A 22,025-nucleotide genomic window follows, 5' to 3' on the forward strand; every position below is an offset into this window, starting at 1 on the left:
TTGTTTTTGTTTTTTGTTTGTTTGTTTGTTTTGTGTGTGTGTGTGTGTGTGCATGCGTACTACTAGTTTGTTATTTTTAATTGATTGATCGTATTTAATTGAATGAAAGTACCACAGTTTATCCATTCCTCTGTTGATGGACATTTGGATCATTTCCAGGTGTTTTTCGTTTTTTTCTTTTTTTTTTTTTTTTTATTATTATTATTATGAATAAAGTCAGCGGTTTGTGTACAAGTCTTTGAATGGACATATACTTATCCTTCTTGGGTCAATACCTTGGAGCCAGATAGCTGCATCACAAAATAGGTATGTGTTTAACTTTTGAAGAAACTACCAAAGTGTTTTCAAAGTTGTCACGCCATTTTATATTTCCATGAGCAGTATATGAGAGTTATAGATATTATGTATCATTGCTAACACTTGGTATTGTGAGGGACTTTTCAATTTTAACTATGCTAATAGGTATATGGTGGTAGAAGTGTCTTTAAACAGTTACGTATACAGTTATATAGTTTCAAATTAATAGGTCCATCTAAATTAGAACTTTTTTATCGTAGGAATTTTTAGGGAACAGCGACTTAATTTGATACTTGAAAAATGAATATATATTAATATATTTTGTATTTTTAAAGCTGCAATTTCACTTTTGCATTAGTATTTCCAGATCTACATTTGCTAACATTACATTCACTCTTCCTTACCTCCTCATTCTGACTCTCAAAAAGAGGAAAAATGTGTCCTCAAAAATAAATTTACATGCCCCTCTGTTTTTCTACTAAACAATACTACTCATTAAATACGTAGTATTTTAGATATATTTGTTTAGTAATATATTTTAATCATTGCTAAACAATCTGTGTGGTTTGGATTTCATAACTGTAATTCTAGCCATTACTAAGTTTCAGTAGCTTTAAATGAATTTAATATGAATTGAATTTATTTTTCTTAAAGTTTATATATCATTTATTTAATTTTCCTTGAACTTACTAATCATACCTAAAGATACAAAATAGAATAAATCTGAGCTAACAGGAAAGGAGTAAACTGCCAAGCAATTATGTGTACTGAAGCCAATTCTTTTATTTTAATTATGCACTGCACTTTTTGGTTATTTTAAAGTAACTGCCTACTAAAGTGAAATTGCAGCTTTAAAAATACAAAATGTATTAATATATATTCATTTTTCAATTATGCTCCCTACTTTAAGTTAATTCTCAATCATTTTAATTAACTGACCAGAACAATAAAGAAAAAGACTAGGGATCCATTCTAGATGTAATGTAACAACTATGCCCCTTTAAAGGAATGCATTATAGTTACTTAAAACAATTAAAAAATATTTTTGACCTTGGAAGTTTTATTCATCTATTCCATGTGTGATTTTTAAATCAATCATTCCTAGCTGGTTTTTAAATTACTTGAACTATGTAAACAATATATTTTTATTATAATAATTTCATTTATAGAGTAAAATAAAACTTTTAGGGGCATTACAGGGTCGGAGAGAGGAGAGAAAGAGAGAAAAAGAGTAATAGTATATAACCTTTTCTTGTTTTTTTTTTTTTTTAACTTCCTGATTCTTTCTGAACTAAGTAGAGAGGATATCACAAATTATTAGTCAAATAGATAGCATAATTTTATAGATGACTGAAATCTTAGAGATAATATTGTCTAATTTTCTCACATTTTCCAATGAAATTAACTGGAAACTTTTTAAGTGGCTCAAGGTTATAAAGCTAGTTAGTGCCAGAATTTTGACTATAGTCCAAGCTTTCAGATACCCAGTCTAGCTTTCTTTATGTTTAAAATTCCATAATATCTCAAATTCATGAGTATATATGAAACTGGCCTCAAAGACATAAAATGTTTACTTTAAAGGCTAAAAACATCAGTCATTTCACCTCCATGAGTTACACATAAGTAGAAATATACATAATATATGAAAATCTATTAGCATTCAGCAAACATTTTTGTGTTAGTGTTAACTCGATACTGCTGCTGAAAGATCAATGGGCTATTACTTTGCTAGGCTGCTTGAGTGTGTGTGTGTGTGTGTGTGTGTGTGTAAAAGAGTAACACTAATGTAGGATTTCATCTCTCTTGATAATTAAATCACCACCGAAAAAGATGCAGAGAGATACTATTTAAATCTGAAGTCAATGGAGAAACAAGATGAGATTTATATAAGCATCATAAGATCAACAGCTAAACCATCATCTTCATATGACCATAATCAAGATCAAGAAAAGTCTATGAGATCTGAGAGATTCCTGTATATATAAATTGCAAGCTTCCTGCCAGCTCTGAGTAATTTTTCCTTTATTACATCACAATTATAATTTTTAGTTTTTGAGAACAAATCCAAGTAAATGAAGAAAAAGTGGCTTTCATTTAGATATCCATTTAGATTCTTTATTGATTACATCTTGACTCAGACAAACATAATTGTTAGACATGGTGGGGAGAAAGAAGCCTTGTCTGGAAAGGAGAACATCAGGTTTTCCACTAAGTATCCAAGACCAAAGGACAATCACTTGCTCTTTTCAGTCCTAATTTCACATCCTTAAATATGAGTAAAATAGTTATCATAACCTATTTCACAAGATTCCTGTAATAACCAAGTGAGATAATAGGTGGGAAATTTCTTGGCAGAGTTTAAGGGCTGACTTAATTTGCGTTGCCATCATTTATTTTTAGACAGAATTTTTATTAGAAGCCTTGAAAAAGCATGGTTGCAATGTGTCTATGTAATATTAAGAATGTGTCTGAGCATTTTAACTCACCATATGAAATGTTAGGATTCATGTAGAGTTTTAAAAACTTCTAGATAAAACACGAACAAACTAGAAATTATTGTTTCTGCTCCAGAGTCCATTCTCTCTCTTTTTTTCTCTATTAAGCAATTCTCTTGAGTTTTGCTATTGATTTACTTCTCTTGGAAACTGAGATATCGGAAATAATAACCATTTTGGCCCAATGTATTTTTAGTAAATGTTCTTGAGATAGCCATATACTAGAGCGGGGTCATTTTCCTGTTTAAAAAACAAACAGTAATTACTATTTTTGAGGAAAAGGGAGAATGAATTGCAAAAGAGATAAAACTTTTTGACATTGACCAATTTGTGCTAATGAAATTACATCATTTGGAAATTCTAGATTGAATTTATTTTTTAGGCTAAACTTTATTTTTGTTGAATTTTAGTTTCTGCTCAAATATACATAACTATTTATTCTGGCTAAACTGTTACAATATACCATTTTACAGTAACAAAGCACATTTTTAAAAGATAAAAATGATGGTAACGTAAAAATGTGCTTTGCAAGTCATAAAAACGAGACAATATTCCTATTCTTTTGAAAGCAGGTTTTTTTTTGTTGTTGTTTTTAATGTCTGGGAATTTCTAAACATCAAGATATTGCAGTTTAGATGACCTGAGTTTGAATTCTGGATTTGCTCTCTACTGGCTATGTAGCATTGGTAAATTTACTTCACTTCTCACAGTCTTCTATTAATTAATAAAAAAATTAAAAATATAATAATGCTTGCTTAATGGGATTGTTTTAAGGATTTCCTGGACTATACCTATGGCTGAAGTACGTACAAAACATTTGGTGTATAGCAAGCATTTAATATGTAGTGCCTATGAGTATCACTTCTCTACTCTCTACTCTCCACATAAAGTAGTGTCATTTCGCTTTGTTACTTATAAGTGTGCTTCCACATTAAACAATTTATTTAATATAGGTTAAAAAAATAAAAAAAATAAAGACTGTAACAGAGTCACACATACTTTCTGTAGAGTGAAAGACCCTTCGATCCTATGAGAACAAGACTGGTTATTTGGAAATAGCATCAGTACAAAGAGTTTTCCAGGTAGAAACTATCCACTATGGCCCAAAGTTAGCTTAACTTAAAGTGTGCTTGTATTAGTCTGTGATGATAGTCACTAGTGGACAAGCTTGAAGAAAATAAACATTGTCTGAAGGTTTTAAAATGTTTTAAAAAGAGGTCCCTATTTAAGACCCTCAGAATGACAGATTGCTTTAATTGCATGACCACTAAACATTAGAACCCTGGAAATGCATCAGGTTTTCACTTGCAAGCTCTGTGTTAAAAACTAGTCAGGATCATTGCAGAAGAAATTAGCAGTTACATTTCCTGTACTGTTTATTTACAATTTATTTATGTGCATCAATTTCAATTGAAGCAGCCTCTTTTCTACTAGAACACTCTAATGCCAGTCTATAATTGGATAACGAGTTTCCTGCTCCACAGCAGCGTACTCCCCTTCTGCGATGTATTGACTGGGTTTCTTCACCTCAGCTCTCACCCTCCACCAGCTGAGGGAGCAAGAGACTTCCTCTGTGTGGGACTAAGGTTTAGTCCTCCTTGGGATTTTCATGGGTGGGTCTCTGTTTCAAGTTCAAGTGCCTGCCCCATCACAGCAAATCCATTACACTGACTTTTTACTGTGTCCACGAAGTTCCATCAAAGACCTTATATATTTAATTAAATATTTTTTTAATGAAATTTCCTTGGGAGTATATATTGCAAACAAATTCTCCATTATGTTGTATGCATCCCTTTATTGAAATATGGGGTTTATCTCAGTATAGGTAAATACTAAAATATTAAAATATTATAATGCAAATATAGTCTCTCTCTCTCTCTCTCTCTCTCTCTCTCTCTCTCTCACACACACACACACACACACACACACACACACACACACACACGGGAATGTCATGTGTCCTAACTAAGACATCCTTGGAAAAACAAAAATACTGAATATATCAAATAGTATCCTTGTGAGAGGACACTTGTTAGCTTTCTCTCTAGCAATGAGATTTGTCTCACCCTCAAGACAGGCAAATGACTTTGTCCATGTGTTCTTTTTATGATATTTGAATACTTCCCTCCTATACAAATGAGAGCTGTCAAAAATTAACCATTGGGGCTTTAGCATTTAGTTATGTGACCTTTTTGAGAGAATGTTACCTATCTCTTTGGGGAAGTGATAACTTTTAATGAAAGATGGTCAGGTGGTCAGTAGGTGGGTTTTAGCAGGTTGTTAATGGCACACAGCTACATATAAAGTGTTTGACAATTTTATTCTTTCAGATCCTTGCTTGTTTTTGTTTTAGAAAATCAATGTCTTGATAGATAATAGAAGAGATAATTCAGTAAGGTGTAATGTAATCCCCTGTGTTATTCCAGTTAATAGAATTATACAAACATTTTTGTAAATGTGATGATAATTTAAAATGATATTTGCAAAACACAAGCAATGCAGCATGCTCCATATCTTGGCTTGAGTCCTTTGTAAGAAACTGCCAAACATGCTAATTTAGTATGAATTCTTCTTTTCTATATATATAAATCAGAGAGCTGCACTCTAGAGACTCTGATAAACCTATAAATTCATTTTACATAGACAAAGGTTGAAGTATGTACCAGGCTTGGGACAAAGACACGCACAGCTCTCTCTTCATTGCTTTAAACATTTTTCAGTTTAGGCTTGTCTTGCAAATCAGCTCTATCAGTCTATTAATTATGTTATTGTACCCGATACCTAACACGAATGCACCTTGCAAAACAGCAGGAGAAAGCATATTTGTTTGAGTCTCTCACGGTTTAACACGGGGGCTAATCGTGCAAATTATAGTCATAGTTGTAGCTCATCCATTAGGCTGGAAAAGACAAGATTCCCAAGTGGCCTTGTACCTTTGCCAATTCCCAGGAGACCCACGGACCCTCCGTAAGTGTTGCCTGTGCACCGGGAGAGTTCTCTGCTAATCAGGTCAATGATTATCCCTAGCTCCGGGACCTGACAGGAGCCTATCACAGCAGTTAGGGAGCCACCAAATGCACCACGCTCACGGCGGATCTCCCGTGAAGAAGCAGGGCTTAGTCCTCATTTACTCACTGGAACCTCCGAGGATTTCAGCTTATATGCATATTTGTTTTTATTTCCTTTTTTTATTTTAATTTTATTTATTTATTTATTTTCTATTTTTGTCCTTAGACAGTGAGGGGCTCAACATAAACAGGAAAAAGAAGCACAGCATGAAGCCACTTGGAGGGTGTTGATTGAAAACTTCGATCTCCCCACCCCGTTCAGGGTTTATTTGACTGATTTCTCACCTCGTTCACAGAGAATATTTCAGGGAAGGTAAGTGCTGCCTGATCCAGGCGACTGCATCGCACTGCATGTCTGCATTGAAAGTTCTAACTGACTAAACTGCCATTCTGCACTGCAGCAAGTGACTGCTTCTCTCAGGAAAAGGCTCAGTTTATAAGCAAGTGTCCTAGAATGAAAACCTACGTTTGGATAATGATGTTTCAGACAAGTTTCTTTTGAAATAATAGTATTTGACTTCCATCAAGGGAAAAGAAAAGAGTCTCTTGAAAAAAATAAAGTTAATTTCTCCTTTTACCCTTTTCATAATCTAGAGAGCTGTCCAATGCTAAAATAACTTGATGTGGGTTGCAGGGTTTTGTTGGTGTGATAGCATATTTATAATCTCTGAGTCTCAAAGCTTCAAAGTGAAGTCACATGGAAAGAAAATTTGCAAATGAGAGTTGGAATTTTGTGCAGCTTTCTATTTAACAACATTCCTGAGCTGCCTCTTAAATCCTTAAATCTGGGTTTAAGGATTTAGGATTAAATCCTTGAATGTTTTTATAGTGTCCATTTAGGAATTAAAATTTAAATGATAAGGTTACTGATGTAGCTATTAAGAACAATAAACCAAAAACAGTTAACATACCTTTGGTATGATTTATAGTTCTTATACAAGAGAGATGGATTTATTTTATGACATGGATTAATAAGAAAAAGAAAGTACACTTCTTTCCAAAATGCTTGGAGAATTCTTTAAAAAGATATTAAGTTTATGTGTTTGTTGAAATCTTGGCTTTTATGTCCAAAGTTGCACTTTGTTACCCAACTAGAATGAAGTGAGGTAAAGCTTGAATTTTATATCATTTAGGGTGATTATCTAGGTAATTTAAGTAAATTAGTCCACATTATTTCTGCTAAGCCCATTTTTCTCTGAAGTTTATTTAAAATATCTACAAGGAATGGAAGCAACTTTTTTCCAAAGTTAAATCGAGAAATCTAAACTTTTTATTTTCTGCTTTGTACATATAAATCTAGCCTGATGGTTTTATCCCACATTATGATACATTTCTATGTAATCAAGAATTATAAAATAACTATCTCATTATGATTATAAATGACCGATTGGCTAGCACTCTTAGCATGTGAGTGAATAATAGCACCCACTTACCTTGTTATTATGTAGTGCTTATACTTCAAAATGCCTTTCAAATAATGAAACAAACATCCTTTAAAATATAAACATGTATCATGTTAAGATATACACTTACACAAATTGAAATTCAATAACTAATCTGTTATGCTAAAGCACTTTATAAATATCTAGCTGCTTTTGTGCAAAGATTTATGAAGGTATCTTAAATGTGGTTTGTAGAATGAGCACTCATATTTCATAAAATGTTGATTCCGCCTTCCTTCCATGAGTATCCTGAGATGGGACATTTCATCAAGATGTTAGAACACGGTTTATATTAATTGGCTATCTTTCTGAAGTTTTCTGGGGAGCTTTGTAGGATGATTTTGATGTCATTGCTTACCCCAAAGGAATAAACTACTTTTAGGATATCCATAGATTCTTAGGATATCCATAGATGCTAACACGTACTTGCTGGTTGAGTGCATGGTTTTAGTCAAAGCCTGAAGATATGTGTCTACCTCTATTGCACTGAGACTTCTATTTCTTTTCTCTGAAGGATGGTTTCTCAACTGATTAAAAGATGCATGAGAGAAGGGTGTGTCCACTACAATTACTGTCACTGGGTCTTTGAAGTCTTTTTCTAAACAACTTTGACATGCAGGAAGAGGCAACATTAACCAAATAGCACCACATTATGTGTCCATTACTAAAAACACCTCTGTATTTTGGACTATTCTTTGTGCTGAGTTCAAAATTGATGGTGATATTCTACCCAATGAACTTTTATTGAATGTAGTTACTTGATGTATTGACCGTTGAAGGATATGTGTAGTGTATAATGAAATATTTGTTTAAAAAGGGAGACAAGTGTAGTTTTTATTCAGAAAGATACATCTGACATTTTTAAGGGGTTTATCACTGTAATTGTCTTAATTTTTATTATATAGACTGAAAAGAGAATGGAGAAAATCTTGCATACAATTGAAAATTAAGAGCTATTTATATTCGGTAACACCTGCCTCCTCAATCAGACTTCCTTATTTTTCACTTACATTATTCCTATGTGACACCTTACCTCTAGGTTCTATATTGAATCCCTTTTTTTTTTCTTTTTTTAAATCCATTTGATGTTAATTTATTCCTTCTGTGAGATCAGAAAACATAAGATAATCTCACTTAGAGTAGGCAGATTCAAAATATAAATAAATTTTAAAAATCTGTGAAAATTTTATAAAAGTTGCCGTAAGATTTATAAACTTTTCCTCAGTATGTGGTATTTTCAATTTAAAAAAACTGAAAATAAAAATGGGAAAGGCAGTGTCTAACATGCCTCCTAAATCCCAGACAGGAAGGGTCTAAACTTTACATGTATGATTGTATAATCAAGTCAAAATAATAACACAGAGGTTATTTACCCCAGTTTTCCAAATGAAGGGATATAGCCTGGGAGAGGATGTGTAACTGGGCTTAGGGCTTACCATAGGCAATGGATCTATGATTCACGCTCAGATCGGGCTGTGTTTAAAGCTCATCATCTTTACACTTCTTTATCACCTTGTATGTGGTAACTTTTTCCAGTATTTGATGTGATACTCATGAATATTTTAAGGTGATTGTTAAGATAGTACAACTTAATTATATTACCCTTAAACTAGTTTAACTCTTGGCTGACTCAAAATAAATGAGTTTGTAAATTCCATAGCCACCAGTGTTGGAAACAAGAATATACTTTGTCATTTTAGATTCTGAAAGAGGTTAGTGCTCAAGTCTTTGCAACAAGCTAATTCTGATTACTGCTGACAGAGAAAGTGCTCTACTGTATGGATAATAAGTACTGAAATTTAGTATCTGTAATATGTACATCTTTCTAAGGGGAGTTGACCTACTCTCAGGATAAAATCAAATAAAAGTAGATACAAATTCAATGCCACTTATATTGAAATGAGGTTAAAAGGAACTTAATAATTCATGTTTGTGGCAAAAGATATCCACAATATTGAAAAAGATAAAGAAATTGACAGTTGGATTGAATATTGGAAAGTGGACTAGAAAAAAAAACAAAAAAAACCACGTCTACATGTACAAGAGACTATTTGCTCTACTGACTACATACGAGTACATATATTATCACCATGCATATGTCCATATATACATATACATTTACACAAAAGTATTCCAATTTTGTATATTGATTCAAGCAATATGCACAGTGAAATGTATTTTCTGCAATGGAATTCATTGTTTTCCTCCACCAAGCCGTGCATTCTTGGCATATACAGGAATCAATGGCTCTGTGTCTTAGAGCAGCCGATTCCTGGGTCTCATACCTGGAGTACTGATTTAGTAGTTCTGAGAAATGACCCACAGATGACAGTTTTGAGACATACAGGTTATTCTGATGAAAACAGAATAGACAAGTATGTGGCTGGATTGCCAGGATTTAAACAATCTCCCAGCTAATTCTAATAAGCAGACGAGGTTGAGGATTGCTGCTGTCAACCAGCAATTCCATCATCGAATGGGCATGCACATTATGTGAGACCCTCGTCCAGTGGTTCTGGAGTGGGGCCTGATATTCTGCATTTCCAACAGCCTCCCAGGGATGCCGATGCTGTCGGTCAATGAGAAACGCAGCCCTCATTCTGTCCACCCCCCCTTCTGCCCTGATGTAACCACAGGTGGATGGACATTCGAGGACCTACCCTAGGACATGACTGAACAGCCCAGCTCAAACTGGGTCAAAGGTAGATAGAATTTCTCAAGAAGCTCTCTCCATGGCCGAAGAGTGATGGGAAGTTCAGAGCCAGGTCATTTTTCTTCCATAATGCTTAATATCACAATAACTATATGCTTTTACATTTATGTATTATCTCCCACCATCCCATTAGACATTAGAATGTAAGCTCCATCAAGGCAGTTTTCTTTTTTAATTATTATTATTTAATTCACAGTGGCAACACAGTGCCTAGCGTACTGCCTGGCATAGGGGAGATTCTCAGAAAATATCTATTGAGTAAAGAATGAGTGAATATCCCAAACTAATTATTTAATTATATGGTCTGTGCATTGAGTCAAAACAACAACAAAACAAACAAACAAACAAACAAACAAAAAACACTGCTTAAGACTGTTTAAGATTCAAGCACATGTCTTAAAAGACTTACATTCATCCACTTAATTTACTCAGAGATTATTGTGTGCTACTTAAGTATCAGGTAATATGCTACATGCTAGGGATGCAAGTTGACAAGCGCTAGTTCCTATGTGTTATATACTCTACCTAAAAGTGAGGGGCCAGGCAAGAGAAAGGACAGTTACAGTAGACTCTGGTGTGCAGTCATGGAAGGCATCTGGTAGGTGTTTCTAATGCATAAAGAGTAGCTCCTGACTCAGCTCTGTGGGACCACAGGAAACTTTTCAGAAGTTTCCTGAGCTATGAATTGAAGGATAGCTTGAGTTTAGATAGACATAACAGGTAGGATCATAAGCTACTCAAAGAAGTCATATTGGGTGCAAGTGCACGGAGATATGAGAAGAGAGTCCCTGACACCCTCCAGGACTGCATTAGTCTGGTGTAGCATAATGATAGTATGGTGTGCATAAGAGGGGCAACTTTTTATTTGGCAGTGGGAGGAGTTTGAATTTCAACCCAGGAACAATGGGATACCATTAAAGCACTGTGAGAATGGGAAAGGTAGATATGTTGGTGTTCTATTCTGAATCTTGCATTTTATTTTTCACCACTTCAAATATATGTATATATATATTATATATAATATATATATATAATATATACATATATGTATATATATTATATATATACATATATATGCATGTGTGTGCGTGTGTGTATATATATATATATATATATATATATATATATATATATATACACATATTTAAGACGCATGTAAGTTAAAAACAAACAACCAAACACAGTAGAAAAGTATATGAGAGGAGAAACTGAGTTATTGGTCGGCTGAAGGGAGAGAGTATAAGACATCCCCAAAAACCTGTGCCAAGGATATGTAGTTCAGATTGAGGACTTAGAACAAAATAAGACATTAAGTGAGCATGAATTTGGCCAGTGTGTATCACTATGTGACTTTCAGGGTCTTGATTGAATGATTAAGTGAACAAATTTATTTCAGCTTCAGAGTTTAGGGAAAATGGCGGACAGCGTATGACCACATCGGCTAGTATTGACATGGGAAAGAGTTCACATTCTCCTACTTCCTGACCGTGTCCTAACAGACAAGCCCACATTCTTGTCTCTACACTTGCTAAATAATTAAATTCAAAGAGAACCATTCAAATTTAAGGTCACTCACATTCTTAGGAGGATAACATTTTGACCTTTTAATTTCAGAAATAGAATACAAGGTGCTACTTTATTGGGCAGAAACTCTGCTTCTTTTGTGCAGTATGTTGTTGTTAATTATAACTAAATTTAAAGTAGGAGATGTAATTTATTCACAGAATATTTATCTCACCATCCCACATAAAATATCACCCTTCCTCTCCTTTCTGTTCATCTAACATTCAATTCTTATTGTCTAGTAATAATGGGTTCTCCAATGGACCATAAGTTCTGTGAATATCAAAACCTGATTTTATTCACTGCTGAAGCTTCAGTACCTAGATCCGTGTCTATCATATATACGTTATAGGAAGGAATAAAAGATAGAAGGAAGGAATGGAGAAATGAAGAGAAGGATCATGCAATCTTGACCACCCAAATGGTACATTCTGTCTTCACTATCTCACTAAATGACACTGTAACCTATCCAGTGGGTCAAGTTACTAATCCAGCTATCATCTTTGCCTTATGACTCCTCAAACCCTACACAACCAGGCAACATCTGGACCTTTCAATTCTGCCTTCTATATCTCTCTCACATGGATTTCCATCCTTGTGTCCCCACAGTTCACAAACCTTCTGTCTCTTTATTATATGCCTCCTCTCCACAAAATAATGGTCCCTACTGTCAGAAGACTGACCTGTTTAAACACAGACTTGATTATATTGTTCTGTGTAAAGTCTCCCTTACGGTGTTTCCTCTTTTGTAGCAAATAACTCAACCTATCATGTGATATCCATTTCTGTGCAACCCCTGGACACTGCATCCTTACCAGCCTTGCATAACATCTAGCAGTCTATTTCCCAGACAGCTTTTTGTTCCTTATCACTGAAATTCATTGTTTCTGTCTGTCATATTAAGTTGACTTTTTGCATGGCCAGATCTCTTGACCCACAAAACTCAAGGTGTCAATTTATCCAAATAGTTTTCAACCCATATCGGTATAATTGAATGCTCTTCCTATAGGTTTGCAATCACACAACTCATTACATCATTTCTGGATGCTAAATTGCAAACTCTTTGATAGCAGGCTGTATCCCTGTTTCATTCACTACTTACTGTATTCCAAGTAGCAGGCACTAATATATACAAATCTTTTACAAAACAGGACAGACAATGCACTTCTCTGAATTCAAGAACAATATTTTATCCATCAGCTTTTCCTTCTACTTGGGCAGTTAAATTCCTGCCATCCTGATTAGAATTTTGCTTTTCATAAAATGTCACTTTCATAAAATGTTTAAAAAAAACAAAAACCCAAAACTACAGTAATAATTAGATTAATTCAAAAATTTGCAATGCCCGTAACCACTGAAATAATGCATTTCATATATCATATCCACCTCTTGGACTATGTAGATAGCTTATCCTTTAATGAACAGTAAAAATTGTTCACACACGTTGGTAAAGGTCACCTGTTTTCAATCAGCTCTTTTCTATGTAATAACTAGGTGACATTTCAGATTCATTTGTGATCAATAAACATTCATATTTTAACTCAGAGGTCCATTCACTTTAAAAGTACCACTGTTACCGCTTCTTGTATCATAAATAGATGATATTTAGTGTAGGGGACTGCACTAATTCTTATTCTTAGGCTTTTTGATCTTTAGAAGAAAATGTAGACAAAACAAACAATAGAAATCATCTATTCTTAAGAATCAGCAATCAAAAAGTGCATCCTAAGTAGATACTCTTTGATCTCTCACATTTAAGGAATGATTACACTGTTTTATTTAATATTACCATAATTAAACTGTATTTTATTACTTGTCCTTCATATGGTGTAACTTGAAATACTCTAAAAATCAATATAGAGTAAACAACAGCATGAATTCTGGAAAGTATTTCTCTCAGATATTTAGAAGCAATCTTCCCTGGAACCATAATACTCAAAAGGAAATTGCAGTCCTTGCAGAAACACAGTTTGGGTCATCTGAGTCTAGGTCTCTGGATTTTTCTAAAAGGCTTCACAAAGCACAAATGACATTTTAAATAGCTTGTCAGGCAAAGAAGTGATTTTTAATGCAGATCCACCAAATACAATGTTTTTTATCAGTGCCCCGGAAGGCAAACACCCAAAAGGCAGAGAAAAGCATAATACCAAGATAAATGCTGTGACTAGTGTCTAAGGAGGAATATAATGAGAGATTAGAGAAAGATCTCTTGCCAGAAAAAAAAAAAGAAAGAAAGAAAGAAAAGAGTAAACAGGTTTAATATCCCACAATTCTATATCTACTCAAAAGTACAATTCGACGTCAGGATTTTTTTTTTTTTTTCTCTATTAAATGCTATGCTATTTTGTTTTAAAAATATTTTAGAAAAAAAAGAGCAGACCCAATTATGCTCTGGTCTGCAGGCGTGGGGAGAAGAATCCAACAGAGTGAAGTAACAGTGAGTGAAGATAGTTAACACAAAAACTTTTTTATGTGAAGGAATGAAATTGTCACGCTGATCTTTTTAAAGAAGTAAAATTGGTCATGTAATGATGGTTATGTTACCCTTGGTCTTGGCCAATATACCAGTTTATGAAGCTGCCAGCCCTTTCACACACCCACTGCCTTCTAGATCTTTCTGAGTTCAGCTTTTTCACACTCGGATTATCTACACCTTGTGACTAACTAGCCACACACCTAAAGACGTAGAGACTCTTTATTATCTTTGGTTTGTGTGTCTGTTGTATATTATCCTCCTATCAAGAAGTTTGGTGATTCTGATTTGAATAGAAGCAGCAAAGTTAAAATGCTTTGCTTCCCACAGTAGTTTACTCCATCTTTGGAGGAACTTGACTGGGGAAACTTTTCCCATTTTAAACAGAACTATGTACCCGTAAGTATCATACACCTTAGAACCATGTAAATCCAATATTCTTTGCATTCTGTTGGTTCTGAAAACGTGGGACTCAAGTAAATGAACAAATCAGAAAGGAAAATAGCATGCTTCTTCCACAAGAAAACTGGTTTACTTATTGATTGTGCCCAGGCTCTGCCTCCTTCTTTATTACGTCCTTACATTCTGCATCCATGTTCATGCATCTCTCCAACATCGCCTCTTAGACGCCTCTTAGACGTATCACAGCTTGAGGCTATTGAAAGACCATTCACCCTCTCTCCTCTGACCCATACCAAACACAAAAATTAGGCTCTGTTTTCCTATCTGCCTGCTTTACAAAAATTAAACCTTCTCAGGGTCGGTAAACATTTGAAAATCCTAAAGGTTGGTAAGGGTGTTGACTCTGGTAGTGTTACATGTATGGCCATGTTTCATGGGTTTTGCATTCTAAGAGGAAATTCCACACTACTGATGAAAGTAAAAGATGTCTTTAAAAATCAGCCCTTTCATTTTGTGTGTAAACTATTTACCAGATATAGCAGGATTGTTGAAGTAAGGTAGTAATAAAAAGTAGGCTTTCCTTAGGTCCTGGGGCATCTTACCTAAATCTGATAAGAGCATAACAACACAGGCAAGTGGAAGAAGCCTAGCATTCAGGTTGCCATATGGAATTTAAATATAGGAACAGTTTGTTAAGCATTATGCTGTTTGATGTTGGTTATGATTCATGTATATATATATATATATATATATATATATATATATATATACATACACATACACACACACACATATATATATATATACGTATATATATACACATATCAGAAATGCCTGTTTCTAGCATTTTCCTCTAGGTAAATTGTCAGATAACAAAACTATCATTTATTTATGATGTTCATAGAAGATGTTTGTTCGATGTGCAAGACGTATTTGAAGCATAATTTCAATGTCATTAGTACCTATGTAAAATGAAAGTACAATGAAAATAATAAAAATTGTGCAGCATTATTCTCTTAGCCAAGATTATGAGTGTTTTCCTTGGAGGGGACTGACTGAGAAGAGGTACAACTGGGAAGTTTCTGAGGTGCTGAAATGAGTAACTTGATGTGGATGGTGATCACATGGGGATAGATAGATACATAGATGATAGATAGATAGATTGATAGATAGATAGATAGATAGATAGATAGATAGATAGATAGATAGATAATTAGATAGATGATAGATAGGCAGACAGACAAACCGAGACAGAGATGAAGATATACAGAACATCCATGGTATAATTTTTGAATAATTTTAAAAATCTGTCATGCATGGTTAGCTCAGAACTTTGTTGTAATTATAAATAATCTGTTTTTTTTAATGAGATTTATTTTTATTTTAAAGGAAATAATACTTATTTGTTGTTTTAATCATGAGTTTTTTTGTTTGTTTGTTTGTTTTTCCCACCAATGTGCAAGTTAAGAGTACCTTGCAAAATCATTTATAGTTTTCAAACTGGTTGTCCATAAATAAAAAAAGAAATGCCAAAATGTGTAAGAAATTTCTGCAAGAATCATACGAATGTATAAATCAGAAAATCTATGCTTCCTTTGATATTTTATAAATTTAAAAATGTAATGATTCTGTGTGTGAGGAGATCATATAGGGAGAGGTTGAAGCAGAAATGAAGTAATTGCCCAAACTTTTAATTATGCAACTATATTTAAGGAAAAAGTGATAAGAACGTCATGCTTTTTAGATAAGGACTCTACAATAAGGACACTTTACCAATACATGCTCTTCATTAAAAAAAATAAATAAAATAAAAAATAATTTAGAATAAAACAGGAGAGCTGCCTAAATAAAACAGGAGCCATGTTGCTGAAAGCTACTTCCCTTCCACAGCATATCCCTGGAACTCTAACAAAATCTGTGTTTCCCAGTATTATAGGCACCCGTTAAATTTGGATATTGAAGTATCTTGTGTTAGAAAGGCAACTAGCAGTTTCTTACTAATCAGTATTGTTATCTATTTTCATCTGATTGACTAGGGATTGAGAAATTGGGACTGCCTAACTCTGAACACTGAGTTTTGGTGAAAAGAGGAAAGGTCTATTGCATGAAATAACCAAAGGGACAGAAGACTGGACAAAGAACTACAGTGTGTCCCAAATCACGGGAAGGTGACACTGAGGTAGAGCAAACAGGAGCAACAAGGAAAAGGGTACAGAGAGGCCTAACCTAGGCTGAGGATGCTTCAGGAATTATTCTAGGAATGATCTGCATGATTTGCTGATACCCAATTTTATGGGAACAAGTAAGGAGGCTTTGAAAGATGTGTATGTAAGGTCAATTCAATGTAAGCAGTTTCTGTCTATGTATGTGGTTTGCATGTAAAATGCTTACTGAAATGGAGCATTCTAGATACCAGTACAGGAAATTCTAAAAGTGTAGATAGGTGATAGATACATAGAAAGATAGCTAGCTAGCTAGTTAGCTATATGTATATGTATATGTATATATATATATATATATATATATATATATATATGTATGTATGTATATATATGTATGTATGCATATATATATATACTTTTATTCATATACATACATACATGTATACATATGCATAAACACAATTTCAACAGGACTCCTGTAATATATACAGAAAAATGATATGTAGCATGTTCTTGTCATGTTCTTATTTATATCCATCTAGACATGTAGAGTTAAATCCTGTGACCAACATGAATGCATATTGGTTTTGTCATCACCAATAGGTTGAAATTGAGAAAATGTGTGTGTTTGTGTGTGTGTGTGTGAGAGAGAGAGAGAGACAGAGAGAGAGAGAGAGAGAGAGAGAGAGAGAGAGAGAGAGACAGATTGTGGGTGTGAGTGTATATGTGGTGTATATGTGTGTGTGTGTACGTATCTGTGTGTGTGTGAAAGAGAAATAAATACCATTCAGTAAAAAGAGTGAGCATTTTATCCCCAGGCTTTTGGTCCCTTGTGTTGAGCTAAATTCAGTAACAAGAAAATACAGGGGGCGGGGATACAAAAAGAAAACTGCCAAAACATCCTCCGTTCTGCAGAGAATTATGAAGGAAGAGAAATTCTCTTCAAAAAAACAAATTTGATAGCAACATAATATGAGTCAGAGGGTCCTTTGCTTCTTTGCATTTAAAAAGCATAAAATTCATGTTTTTATATTTCCTCAGTGGTTCTTTTGAGAATTAAATGAGATGAAGTGTGAGAAAGCACCCATCATAGTGCCTGGTGAATAGCAATTTCTCAGAGAAAACATAATTGTTTCTCTTTGCTTTTCCCACACTCAGTGATGTCACCAGAAAGCACATCCAGGACAGCCAAGTCTCTTGCAAGGGAGTGGTGATGTAACAGGTGGAAGGATGGCTTGTGTAGTTCAACGGGTTGAATTTTCAATATGACTCCACCACTTGCTACTTTGGTAACTTTAGGCAATTTTTGTTTAACTTTTTATTTTTATTAAATTTACTGGGGTGACATTGGTTAGTAAAATTATATAGGTTTCAAGTGTACATTTCTATAATACGTCATCTATGTATTGCAATGTGTGTTCCCCACCCAGAGTCAGTTCTCCTTTCATCACCATATCTTTGACCTCCTTTACCATTTTCTACCATTCCCCCTCCCCCCTTGTCCTCTTGCAACCACTAAACTGTTATCATACAATGGAGAAAAGAAAGCCTCTTCAATAAATGGTGCTGGGGAAATTGGAAAGCCACGTGCAAAAGGATGAAACTAGACTACTATCTGTGACTACACACCAAAATTAACTCAAAATGGATCAAAGACCTAAACATAAGAACTGAAACAATAAACTGCATAGAAGAAAGCATAGGTACTAAACTTATGGACCTTGGGTTCAAAGAGGATTTTCTTTATTTTTTAAGCACCTGGTTTCCTTCTCGAGTATAATGCAGGTAATATCAATGACCTCAGAGGTTGTTATATAATGAGATGCCATAATAAATTTGCTTAGCAAAGTACCTGGCTTGAAGCAAGTGCATCGCCACCAGGGATGCTGTTATTATATTAACTGGGTGGCCCAGGTCCCCAGAGTTTGCTGGCATTCCCCTGTATTCTCTCAGCCTCTCTTGGTGTCAGTTATCGGAATCCTTGTCCCTGACCTCAGCTACAACCTTGCCCAGCAAGGTCTCTACTAATTTCAAGCTAGGAAAGCCACTGTTTACCCAGATGGAAAATTAACTTTTATTGAAGACCTAGGACAACTCAAGTGTCGAGGCCTGGGGTAATAAAATAAGGCCTTATTTTCATCAAGTACCCTCTTTATGATGGCTCGGGACCCACAGCCTTGACTGCTGCCCCTGAGCCACACATAATCTCCCCTGGCTGTTTGTGGAAGCTCCCAAGGTGCTCGTTCATTCTCTTGGAAATCCGATTCCTCCCTTTTCCTCTCTGACCTCCTGCCATCTGCCAGGCGAGACCCCAACTGCTGGTATCTCTTGGGAGATGACACCTCCTCTGGACAATACTGTCTCCTGTCCTGGTCTGCGCTGTTCACATAAATGCAGCCACAAAAAAGAGCACTGCCCTTCCCTTTATTGCTTTTTACTTTCAGCTTGAGCTCGGCTATGTCACTGAGACATGCAGCACATGTAGACGAAGTGACAAGTTTTGTTGTGTTTTCATAAAGTAAAGAAACAACAGTAGGGAGTAGGATACAGAAGACATAAGTCAAGTGCAAGGCAGTGTGTCAACTTTGAGGCCCACGAGCCTGGTCCCTGAATTTTTCTTCTGATAACCCCCACTACCATTGCCCAGACCCAGCTTTCTTTTCCTAGTTGGACTGTATTAAAATAGATCTTCCTGCACAGAGGCCAAGACTCACCTCCAATGAGGCGTCAGAGGCATAACTCCACACTCCATCTCAGGCTTTGATTATTGAACCCACTTTTTAATGTCTAGATTCTAACTCCTGTAAGTATTGGTTGTGAGAATGTACACTTACTTCAATTTAAAACATTTCCCTTCTTTACTCTCACCCACTAAGCTATTCTTAATAGAAAAATTAGAAGAAAATAGTCTGACATAAATTCAATCCATATCATTCATTTTTCAATGACACCTTGTATAGGCTATCATTCATCCAGTAGGTTGAACAGAACCAAACCAAGTTTTCATTCATTCTCTTCTGCTGGGAAAGTGTGCAGTGGAGTCTATTGGAACATTCAGCACTCCTTCTGGAGCTTTGCTTCCGGAAAGCAGCTATGTGAACAATTATATAAGTATGGATCTCCCCCAAAACAAGCTTAACAAATCTGGCACCTTAAACAAAGTTGTATACATAAAAAAAAAGAAAGAAGAGAAAAGAAAAAAGAAACCTCAAAGAAACAGCAACTTGAAAAAACTCAGCTTTAATTTCTAATAATAACAGAACAATTTGCAACAAGAAACATTGTTGATATTCAGCATAAAGTGGGACCCTACCCCACAGGTTTCTCATGATTCCATCTGTAATGCCCAATGCATAGCAAAGTGACCAGCAAAAAGAAGGAATAAGTATATGTTGCTGAAAGCATAAAGGAAATGGGAATTTTACCCTCATCTAACATTTATAGCTTCAGAAAATATTACATCGGAATCTGGTTCAACCAAGTTATCTCATTACATTCTTTATGCTCTTAGTTAGAATTCTGAATGTGTGTTCTCCTAGAAACATTAAGACATATTTTGGGAAGTTATAATACCTTTAGTTCACATTAGATTTTACATGCATGCAAATTGGTAAGGATATTTATTATTCAAAAACAAACAAAAGACTTATCTTCAGGACTTTAATTTATGGGTGAAATAAGCTAAAATAGATTTGTTAAACCTACCGTTTTTCCCAATATGCATGTTTGAAACCCGAGTGTCTTTCTAAACTATGATTTCCCACCTCCGCTTTCTCCCTGGGCCACGGTTCTCATTTTTGCCTCCAAATTCCTCAACTGTGTAACTCCATCTGCATATTTCCTATTTCTCTCTTACACGATGGCGCTCATTCTTGCCGGGACTCAGCCTCTTCTTCAATATTCTGGCATCCAGTCTCTTCTCCTCCATGCCTAGTCTCTCCAGCTGTGATCTATGTAAAACATAAATTTAACCTTGCCACTTTCCACATAAAGCCCCCAAGTGCTGTTATTTACAAAATGCGTTCCAGTCTTTCTGCATGGAATATGAGGACACACCCTCAACTTCTGTATCCCCCTTTATCTCTCTCCATTCCTTTCCTTGTGAATTACTCTTTAGTCCCTGTGAATAATTTGCAGTCACATGAGTAGGTGAGGTATGTGCGCGCGCACACACACACACACACACACACACACACACACACACACTTGCAGACACACACCCATCCCTGGTGGTATTTTTAGCCCTCTGTGCCATTGGTCCATGATGTCCAGTGTGCTTGAAATGTACCTGCACTGCTCCTCATCCTTCCCCTCTTCCATACCTTTCCAGGCTAATTCCTATTCTGTCTTTGAAACTAAAAACTAGCATCACTTTCTGCATACAGCTATCCCAGATCCCTCTCCATCAGCCTAATTGATGATCTATTTTATTACATTTGCCATATTGCTTTCTAATTTTCTCTTTACGGATTTTTCTTGCCTGATAGATTTTAAACTTTATGCAGGCCCAGACTATGTTTTAAGTTTGTTTATATATAACCTTGATATCCTGTCCTGTGTCTGTCACATATTAGTACTACTTGAATACTAATTTTGTAAATTGTGAACATATATACATATACATATATATATATATATATATATATATATATATATATATATATATATATAATATGCTCTTTAAGGACTATTTATATGTATGTACAAGTTATAAATAAACTTTGAGTTATGACTTGTGAGACCTCGCTCATCCTTTGTTACTAATTATACATTTTGGCCTTTTTTGAGTATAGTGCCATCTTATGACTCATTGACCGGAGTGTCTTTTGTGTGTGAGAAATTGGGTCAGGTCCAGTGTAACTACAGCTAAAATAACCACAAAACATCTAGATACAAATGTGGAAAGTGCTCTGAAAGAAATGTGAATGGTGTCATGAACGTGCAGAAAGGAAGGGTCTGGCTTGGTTTAGAGAGACAGAAGCAGCCTTGGAAGAATTGATGTTTGAACAGACATCTGAGGATGGGCAGTTAACTAGATGGAGAGGAAGGGAGACTGTGCCAGGCTACTGGTAGAATCCATACAATAGCAGGTGGGATGTCGGTGTACTCAAAGGATTGAGGAAACCAGGGTGGTCGAAACAGAGATGGTGGTGCACAGTCAGATGAGAGGAAGCTGTGACTATTTTAGGGTAGGAGGTGGGAAATGAGGAAGAAATGTGGGAGGAAAACCATTACGTTACTTCAGAAATATATCAGGATTCATTCACATTGCGGTGATGGAGGACAATGCGTAGATTTGGGAAATACTTAAAGAGAAAAGTCGCCATTATTTGATGACGATTGGACTGTGATGGTTATGAGTATGAAGACTGATTTTCAGAGCCAGTAGGTTCTTTCATTGAGAAAGACA

General features: G+C 35.1%; 1 protein-coding gene across 4 annotated transcripts in view; it reads left to right on the forward strand.

Moving 5' to 3' along the window:
• The window catches only part of CDH12 (cadherin 12), an 877,868-nt gene that overhangs the window by 527,668 nt on the left and 328,175 nt on the right, over positions 1-22,025 (forward strand). For 3 of the 4 annotated variants that reach the window (XM_074329051.1, XM_074329054.1, XM_074329052.1), the window contains exon 3: positions 6,027-6,173. The exons of the other annotated variant lie outside the window; for it this stretch is intronic. The gene's annotated coding sequence lies outside the window, so the exon portion shown is untranslated. The remainder of the gene's footprint in view (positions 1-6,026; positions 6,174-22,025) is intronic. 4 annotated transcript variants of the gene reach the window in all.

This window comes from Rhinolophus sinicus, linkage group LG03 (genome assembly GCF_036562045.2).
Source record: "Rhinolophus sinicus isolate RSC01 linkage group LG03, ASM3656204v1, whole genome shotgun sequence".
NCBI lineage: Eukaryota > Metazoa > Chordata > Mammalia > Chiroptera > Rhinolophidae > Rhinolophus > Rhinolophus sinicus.